This window comes from Sinocyclocheilus rhinocerous, unplaced genomic scaffold (genome assembly GCF_001515625.1).
Source record: "Sinocyclocheilus rhinocerous isolate Xijiao unplaced genomic scaffold, SAMN03320098_v1.1 scaffold492, whole genome shotgun sequence".
In the NCBI taxonomy this organism is placed as follows: Eukaryota; Metazoa; Chordata; class Actinopteri; order Cypriniformes; family Cyprinidae; genus Sinocyclocheilus; species Sinocyclocheilus rhinocerous.
The window spans coordinates 1,639,450-1,648,716 of record NW_015626069.1 but is presented as its reverse complement, the minus strand read 5'-3'; the positions used below and the strand labels follow the sequence as shown (position 1 = coordinate 1,648,716).

At 36.9% G+C, this 9,267-nt stretch overlaps 1 protein-coding gene across 1 annotated transcript in view; it reads left to right on the top strand.

Annotated features, from left to right (window-relative positions):
- Window positions 1–301: 301 nt before the first annotated feature.
- Window positions 302–9,267, top strand: part of LOC107710560 (collagen alpha-2(VIII) chain-like) — a 53,931-nt gene continuing 44,965 nt past the window's right edge. Inside the window, exon 1 of the mRNA XM_016515370.1 lies at window positions 302–646. The gene's annotated coding sequence lies outside the window, so the exon portion shown is untranslated. The remainder of the gene's footprint in view (window positions 647–9,267) is intronic.

The following is a 9,267-nucleotide window of genomic DNA, read 5'->3' as shown; positions in this document are numbered from 1 at the left end:
CACAGACACTTGCCTTTTGTATGGAGGGAACCAGAGAAACAATCCACTCTCTCTGTTTGGAAAAAAAAATACATGCAAGAAAAGAGACTGGGAGCTTCCAGGTGCTTTGCCCCCAGTTAAAAGCCCTGTAAGGAGGTCCTCCTCTTGCCTGGAGTCAGGAGAGCCACTGCCTCGTGAAGTTGAGCACACTGCCTCTCACATTCTCCCTCTCCCTCTCTCTCTCTCTTTCTTTCTCTCTCTCCCTCCTACTTTCCACCCTGTGAGAGTGCACAGAGATTCAGAAGGTGCGTCTGAAATCTACTTGTATCCAGGCTGGAGACAGCACCACGAGGACTTTTTTCCCCTGTTCTGCGACAAGCACATGGACTTAATTTTCACCAGAGACAGAAATAAGAATAAGAAGCAGACTGGCACCTGCCATTGAGAAGCAGAACTTTCTCTAGAGTTGTATTCGTTCTTTCTGCACGTATGTAAACAATATTTGACTGCGACCAAGTGCCGAGACTTCCCTGTCTGCTGGGATCCCATCACATCTTCTCAAGTTATTTCTCCAGAGATGACTGTCTGAAGAAGGAACGGCGAAAAGAAGCCACCTGACCTGCAGAAGTTACCTGTCTGAGTGATTGAGGTGAAGCAGAAGGGTGAGGTAAGTTCTTATCTGAATCTTTCATTTTCCTTCCCCTCTGGGCGCAGGCATATGTCATCTCTGAAAATGTTTTTCATATCCCGTTGCTTCACAGCAATTGAATCCAAATGCAAGACAGAGAGAGAGAGAGGGAGGAGAAACAGTCAGGTTCACATCTCAATCATGAGACCAACATAATTCTCAGCGCACTGCTACACACAAGGCAGATTAACAGAATGTTTTAGTGCTCTGCCCCCATTAATCTCTGCAAAATATGTGGCGCATTTTTCTAAACAGAGCCACCTGGCTACCATTGCATTTATGCTGATGCTGGTTTTATAGTGTGTTTGTGGTTTGTGCATGCTTGTTGCTGTATAGGTTGTGTGGTTCAGGTAGTGTGGTATAGGTCTCACAGCTGTTTTGGAGTTGGAGAGGGAAAGAGTTATATAACTGCAGCAGTCTCACTCTCACTTGACACCTGGAACTGTTTGGTCTGCACTCTGTTGTGCACCAATGCCACTCACTTAAATTTAGCTCCACCCACAGTGTTCTGAAGTCCATGCCTACTTCTCAGCTTTTGAAAGTGTTTCATTTTGACCTGTCAGACATACTCCTCTTATTATTATTTTTGTTGTTGTTCTGGAAGTGTTTTGACCTGTCAGACATTTCAGAGGTTTAAATCACATTAAATCAGATCTTTTAAAGTCAACATGAAACCGAAATGAACCCTATTTATTATGATTATTATTATTATTATGGAAGTATTGTGTTTTGACCTGTCAGGTGTAGTTCACTTCAGAGGTTCAAATATCAAGTTAAATCGTCACTTTAATGTCAAAATGATTATTATATTATTATATATTTATTATTATTATTATATATTATATACATACATACATACATAAAGGATAAATTGTCAAATTAAGTTGGTCCTTTTAAAGTCATCATGAAAACTAAATGGACCCTATTTATTAATGGTAATAATAATGATGATGATAGTTGTTGTTGTTGTTAATAAAAATTATTATTCCTTAACATACATTCCTTGTCCTATTCTGAATGATTCCTTGTTCGATATTCTACATTTAAAAGAAAGTTTTGTGTTCATAATCATTCCGCAAAATGTAATAACTTGCTCCGCCTCCAATGCTGATGTCACAAATACCTATTTTTCAGCTTCTCCCCTCCAACCACTTGCATTTGTTTTCATATGTAATGCCCATTTATTACAAGCCAATCAGTTTTTGATGGATAAAATCTCGCCATACTTTATTTTTCTCTTTAAATTATTAAAAAAATATATGAAATATGTCCGATTATGTTGCAAAAGTCATTTCATGTTGACTTGAATGGAAATATCTAGTTTTTTTTTTTTTTTTCAACTTTTGATGTATCTTCGTCAGCAGTAGCTTCTCACCTCAGCAAGCGTTGTACATGATGTTTTGTCATAATATGTCAAAGAAGGTCTAAAAGAGCTTCTTTGTAATGTTTCAGCTTTTCCACACATAATCAATACTGCACATGGCATGAGCTCCTTGCTGCTGTCTTAATTTCAGACAGAGAGCGAGAGAGGACTGTGAGAGAGAAGGGAATGTGCTTTCATAATACATTCTTCACCAAGAGCACTGGGGAATAGTATTCAATAATACTTTTTTCTCGTCTGAGTAGCAGGGCCCAGCTTCTACAGAACTGAAACCGACCCAGTCTGGAAAAGACGACATGCTCTCCTCTAAAAACATTTGGCGCCTCAACATGATGGCTTTCAGGAGGAGAAGCGGTTGAGGTCTGACTGCGAACCTGTGCGTCAGTGCCGCTAGTGCTCATGAAATGCACAAGCTGATTTGAACCCCTGAGTGGAAAAGAGTGGTTAGAGAAAAAAGTGTCTGAGACACTCCACAGACAGAGGGCCCATCATCCTCGCGCACTTCTGATTCCTCCATCTGGAAATGGATGGGATGCTGTCTGTGGTTAGTTCAGAGAACAGGAAAGTCAGCTGTGAAGTATGATGTGATTTTATGATGAATCTGGTCCTGTTATCAGGAGATGCAGCAGACAGCGTCCCACCTTTCTGACTGCAATTACAGCCATAGCTTCAATCCACCAAACACCTCACTCCTTCTCACACATACTTTGACCCTTCTCCCCACATGCACATTTCAGTTAAAGCCAAGGAGATCTGTTGTACCCGGTGAAAGCTATTTCTATGCATTAGCAGTTTATTTTTCAATTTGAAATCTGACATTTTTGCACATGGGACCATAGAAATTTTTCAGCCAGTCACCTGAGCTGTACATGTCATTTGAGTAATCACTTCCGGAGCCGGAGTAAAATGACATCATTACAAGTCCATTTCATGGTTTTAAAAAGATTATTCACTCACAAAATAAAAGTTCTATCATTTACTCATCCTCATGTTGTTCCAAACCTTTGTATTTTTCTTTATTCTGTGGAACAGAAAAGAAGATATTTTGAAGAATGTTTCAGCTGTTTTGTGCACTGAAAGTCAATAGAGACCAAAACAAGTGGACCTGTGTTATTTTATTATTATTAATATACTGTTATAGTATTTATTATTAATATTTAGAATTTTTTCTAGCTTTTATTTTTCAGTTTCAATTTTCATTTAAATGTATGTTTTAGTAATTTTATGTGCTTTTGTCATTTGTATTAGTTTTGTTTTTAATGTTTTTATTTAGTTTCAATTTATTTTTATTTCTGTTTTAGATTTTTTAGTGATGTCAGTACTTCAACTTAAACACTTTATTTCAGTTAGTTGCTAAGGCAACATTTCTAATTTTCATTTACATTTACATTTAGTCATTTAGCAGATGTTTTTATCCAAAGCGACTTACAAATGAGGACAATGGAAGCAATCAAAATCAACAAGAGAGCAAAGATATGCGAGTGCTATAACAAGTCGCAGTTAGCTTAACGCAGTACACGTAGCAAGTGTACATTTTAACGCATTTACATTTGAAGTTTTTCATGTAATATTTATATTTTCATCTTATTTCAAGCTTATTACAATTAATAAAAATAATTTGTAATAGTTTTAGTTTTAATAAAAACTGCACTGTACTATTTTAACTTTCATTTTATTGACAAAAATAATTGTAAAACTTTTTTTTTTTTTTTTTTTTTTTAAATGTCACATTAGAAAACATAATTTAATATTAATAATGTAAACAATGTTTTAATTTTTTTTATGTGTTTTTTTTTTGTTTTTGTCTAGATGGGGTAGTTATGGCATCTTCCAGCAGGGGATAACAGGGTCATGCTAACCACCCAATTTTTGACCGCTTGGGCAAAGGCAAATACTTTGGTAGTGTGAAGCTGCAATGGCCAGGCAATGCTGTAATCATTGATGCCCACTTTTGGGGTGGCCCAATAACTCTGCTGACTGCTTTTTATGATATTGGTTGACTCTGGCAGGCTGGGCCTGATGAAATGCATTTCTTTCTTTATTACATTACATGACTCCAACCGACCTGATGGAGGCTTTTATATATGGACCATTCATAATTGGTGCACGCTTATTGGTTGTGCTGGTCAGTAAGCCTTTGTCCATGTCCAGCCATCTGTTAATTCTGGGGCAATTTTCACTCACTGAATCTTGTTTATAAGCTCTTAAAGGTCCATCGTAGACATTGAAAAGCCTATTTCCCTGTGCTTTAGATCCCTTTATCTCAAGGTGGATGAAAATGTGTGCCCTGGAGAAGCCATATCTGAGAAATAAAAAGAAGCAAAGCTGGTATCCAAACCATTATGGATGTCTCTTTTCATTCAGCTTGTAATGGCTCACTCCAGATTCTATTCCCATTTGAGTTTTTATTTTTTTTACTGTGCAATGGAGGAAAATGATACGAAATCCATTACACATGCTCAATCAGTGGGAGAGACTAGACAGCGAATCTGGCCCAATGCAGACTGAGAAGCATATGGGTAATGTTGGACACACCAATAGGTTGAACTTTTACTTCGGGTTTATGAGAGGCGATGTCTTGTATTGTGGCCAGTGGACCCTCAGCAAAGGTGAAGGAATAAATGCATATGTAGGACAGAATTGAGTGTCAAACTTATAAAGCATATGGATTGTCATGTACTGTCATATGGAGAATCTGCCTTTTTTACATTATTCATAAACCTGTTGATGCTTATATGCCAACCGAGAAATGTGTTACTTTTCTATTGAGAAGACCAGTAATCCACATGGCTTTTTTTTAAAATAGTGCCACTAGAGGGCAGAGTTGCTGACCTTGACTTTGCAACCACAAACCCTTGTTACATGGGAACGCTGGAAACACACAGGTTCACAGTCCGGCCACTGGTGCTGTGAGTACATCTGAGAAACTTAGATGACAAAGGCCTCTTTTCTTTCTGTGTAAATAGTAAAGCATTTAAAAGATTGCAATTACTGATTTATATCTGTTCATTATACCTCAAAAATTCATTGGTAACACTTAACAATAAGGTTCTGTATTTTAACAGTGATAGCTAAAATGATAGAAAATGAAAATGATAAAATGATCATTTACAATACTTTTTCAGAGCATTTATAAATCTTGAGTAATGGTAATTTGTACATATACTAATACATTTTTAACATCGTAAGTAGTACACTGCAAAAAAAACAATGAATTTTAATAAGTTTCATTTTTCGGGTTGTAAATTATCTAAAAATTCTTGAATCAAGCTTAATTTACTTGACTTGACACTGAATATATTAAAGATATATTTATCCGCAAAATTGATTTTTTAAATTTTTTATTCAGAATTTATTCATGTCATTCCAAACGTGTTTGACTTTCTTTATTCTATAAAACATAAAATAAGATATTTTGAGAAATGTCCAGTCAATGGTAAAACCAAAACTGTTTGGTTACCAACAATTTTTCAAAATATTTTCTTTTGTGTTCTACAGAAGAAAGTCATACAGGTTTAGAACATCATGAATGGAAGTAAATGATTTTTGGGGGGGGGGGTGAATTATCCCTTGAAGACTTGTTTTCATCTTGAATACAGGTGTATTTTATCTTACTGAGCTGGCACATTTTTTACCTTTGTTATACTTAAAATATCTGTAAGTGGAGTAAAACTAAATACACTTGTCTTACAGATACATTACAAAATAAATCCTAAATTGATCTTGTTTCAAGAATTTGTACCTTTTTGACATTGGTGAATTTTTACTGGAAATCATTAATAGGATCTTTTGCACTATATAAATTAACATTACTGTATTATGAACAACAGTACATTCAGTTCATGATACCGAATGCATTACTGTTAATGAATTGAACCTTATTGAAAAGTGTAACAATTTCGTTTATATTTTCTCCACATTGTTTGGCCTACAACCATGTCATACTGTGTTATTTTGAACCCATTCATGTTGGCAGAAAGGTTCTTCTCATCAACCGTGTGGTAACCTTCATATCTCCTTTTTTTGGTGTTCACTTTAAACAGGAAATGAAGGAGAATACCACTCATTCTCCGGGAAGAGCATAAGCCTAACTGTGTTATGTTCCAGGAACACTTTAAACAGGAAATGAAGGAGAATACCACTCATGCTCCGGGAAGAGCATAAGCCTAACTGTGTTATGTTCCAGGAAATCACGCCCCCATCTCTCACCATTACCATTTGTTTCTAAATGTTTTTCGCTCACCAAGAGAGAGGAAAAACAGTCCTGTTCAATGGTGCTACAAGGCAAGTGGCGCATTCCTTTGAGGAATTGTGCTTTTCTTCAAAGTCTGTGTGATGGGGCGCTGCAGGCTTCGTTCCTTCCGCCCGTTCTTCGCTTAAGGTATGACGGACAAAAGAAAAACAGCAAATGAGGAATTACCCTCAAAGCTGTCGGAAACAGCGCTTTGGCATAAGCCTCCTCTGCAGTCAGCAATGTGCTTAGTCTGCGTCGCCGATTAGATGAGGGTGCGTGCCTTTGTGAGGGAGTGTGTGAACATCTCAGACCTTAGAAAAATGTCGTCGGTGGCTCAATCAAACATCCTGTTGCATAAGGCTTCGTTCCAGTGGGTTGTGCATGAATTGGTCTGGACAGGAAAAGAGGTGCAAACACATCCAGCAAAGGGGAGGTTATCTGTGAAGGCCAATGGGTTTATTCTGTGGGCGCTAGGGTGTGAAGATGTCAACTGTTTGATTGATTGAGTAGAAAGGTGTACTGCCCTGAACAGATGTGTCTGTTTTGTTATTCTCAATAGGACACAATTGAACACATGCTTGTGGAAATTAACAGCTTTAATTTAAGTCTGATGAATGCAGCACAGACCTGGGCTTAGACTCAGTGTGTGTGTGTAAATAAAAATATATTAATTTAAATAGAGTTATGCTTAAGAAAAAAAGCAAGTAAAAATAATATGATGTAAGGTTCAGATATTTTTAATAAAAACAAGATAAAATTTAAAACTGTGCATGTGTTGTTTGTAAGTTTGTTCTCCACAGCGAGTGACCAGAACCTTACAAAAAGAAAAAGAAAAAAAGGCAAGAATAAAACAATAACCAGCATCTCTCCCTTCAACCGTTGTTACTTAAGTTATTATATCTTGCAGTTTTACTAAATTTCCCTTCAGGGATAAATAAAGTCGCTATGTGTCTTTCTGTCTATCTATCTTGTCTTCCTAGCCTTTCATTTTCACATTCCCCTCTTCACTGCATTCTCTCATTTGCTCTCCCCTGGCTCTTGAAAATGCACTGGACGTGAATGAGTTTTTCCGTTCCGTTGGCAATAGAAGGAAATGGGGAAGCTTGGCAAGCGGCTGTTATTATTTTTCCTTTTGCACAGTATCAGCTCTTTCAGCAGCCTTTCTGTCATTCAGACCCAGCAAACGACTCCACAATCACAATCTCAAGCTGTCTTATCAGCATCACGCTTCCAGACAGACTGAGAGACAGTCAAGGTATTTCCACACCAATACTGAATATTAGTTGCAAATGTTAATTGCAGACAACATTGTGAACAAAAACACCTATTTTCACAACATGAGGCATATAACATACATTCTGATTCATTTTATTATCTATGGTTTTAGTAATATTTTTTGTTTCGACAGTGAATCATTTTGTATTGTTTGTGCCAGTTTTTTATTTCCATGGTTCTTCAGGACCTTATGAGTATTTGAATAAAACTGATCTCGAATGACGAAAGTGTCTGAAGAAGGATGATCTTAGCCATTATTTGGCTCTTTCTGTCTTTTTTTACTGTAGATTTATGACTGATCTTCACTTTTACCCCCTCTTTTCTGAATCATTACTCATACTACAGTTTATTTGATGTTTGTGATGAAACAGTGGTTCATGGTTTGGCACACTGAAAACAAAAATGCCTTTGGTCAAATACTGTGACTCAAAATATAATTTGTAAACAAGGAAGGAAGGAGAAATCCCAGAAGTTTCACAGAGGACTTCACAAAATAATAGTGTTTTACCAAATAAGACGTTTAGTATTTCTTTGGTTTTCTGTGTTTTAATTTTGCAGCCAAAATATCATATTTTTGCTTTGTGTTTTGCAGAATAAAAGCTTTATTTGCGTGCATGATATCCCTAAATCTTGCAGTTCATTTCCAAGGAAACTTTAGAAAACATTGAAGCCATTGACAGAATATCAAAATAAGAGCTGAATGCAGCTGGAGGCACTTACAGCCTTGTTTGGTTTAGTTCTACCTGCACAACCAAACCCAAATGAATCGTAATGGGATGTCAGATGATGGACTTTGAGGTTCAGAGGGACTTGATTTCTTTTAATTGGATGCTGGTTGATTTTACCGGCTTTCTCATTAGTCTCTTGTCCAGCATCTGGGAGCCAAACTGATGAGGGACTCTAAGACTACGGCAAAGACGCAGAACAGTGCCAGTTCCTCTCTGGGTCAAATCCTTCAAATAAAACTCCAGTTATAACTTTGTCCTTGTCCTCCCAGGCCAAGATTTTTTACCCTCTTTTCTCACATTATGGGAAGGGGTGATGGATGGTCTGCAACAGCAGAGATGGGAATAGGGCTTCAGAGGTTATTTACTTCAGCTTAACTCTTGGATAATATTTCTTTACATGTGTTCCCATTTTTTCCTCCTCCGACGGGAATTGAGAACACTACCAACAACAGTTCCAGTTGTACCATTGCACTTTTAAGTAAGATTGTTCCAGAAGTACATTAGTAACATTACAGACTCCTCTTCATCCAGCTTCCATCAGATCCTTGTGATTTTAGGAATTATTTGTGGTTCTGTCATAGTGATCGTGTCTTTCAGTGCTGGTAGTTCATTTGATAAAGTTTATTTTTGCATCTTTTAGACTGAGATTGCATTTATAGACAACATAAATCCTTAGACTACAACTATTGAATTCTAATGCAATGAGCAAAGCTGGACAGTACACTGTAAAAAAAAATCCGTAACATTTACGGTAAAAAACCGGCAGCTGTGGTTGCCGGAATTTTACCGTAAAAAATACGGTAGCAACGTTTTAGGTTTTACGGTTTTAACTTAAATTTACAGTTACTAATTACAAATACTGTAATTTCATTAACTGATAATGTTAATCTACCAACCTATTGAAGTACTGAAATCTGTTTTGTACCTTTGTAATACACTGATAACCACCAAATGCAGGTGGTGATGAGAAAGTCACATGATG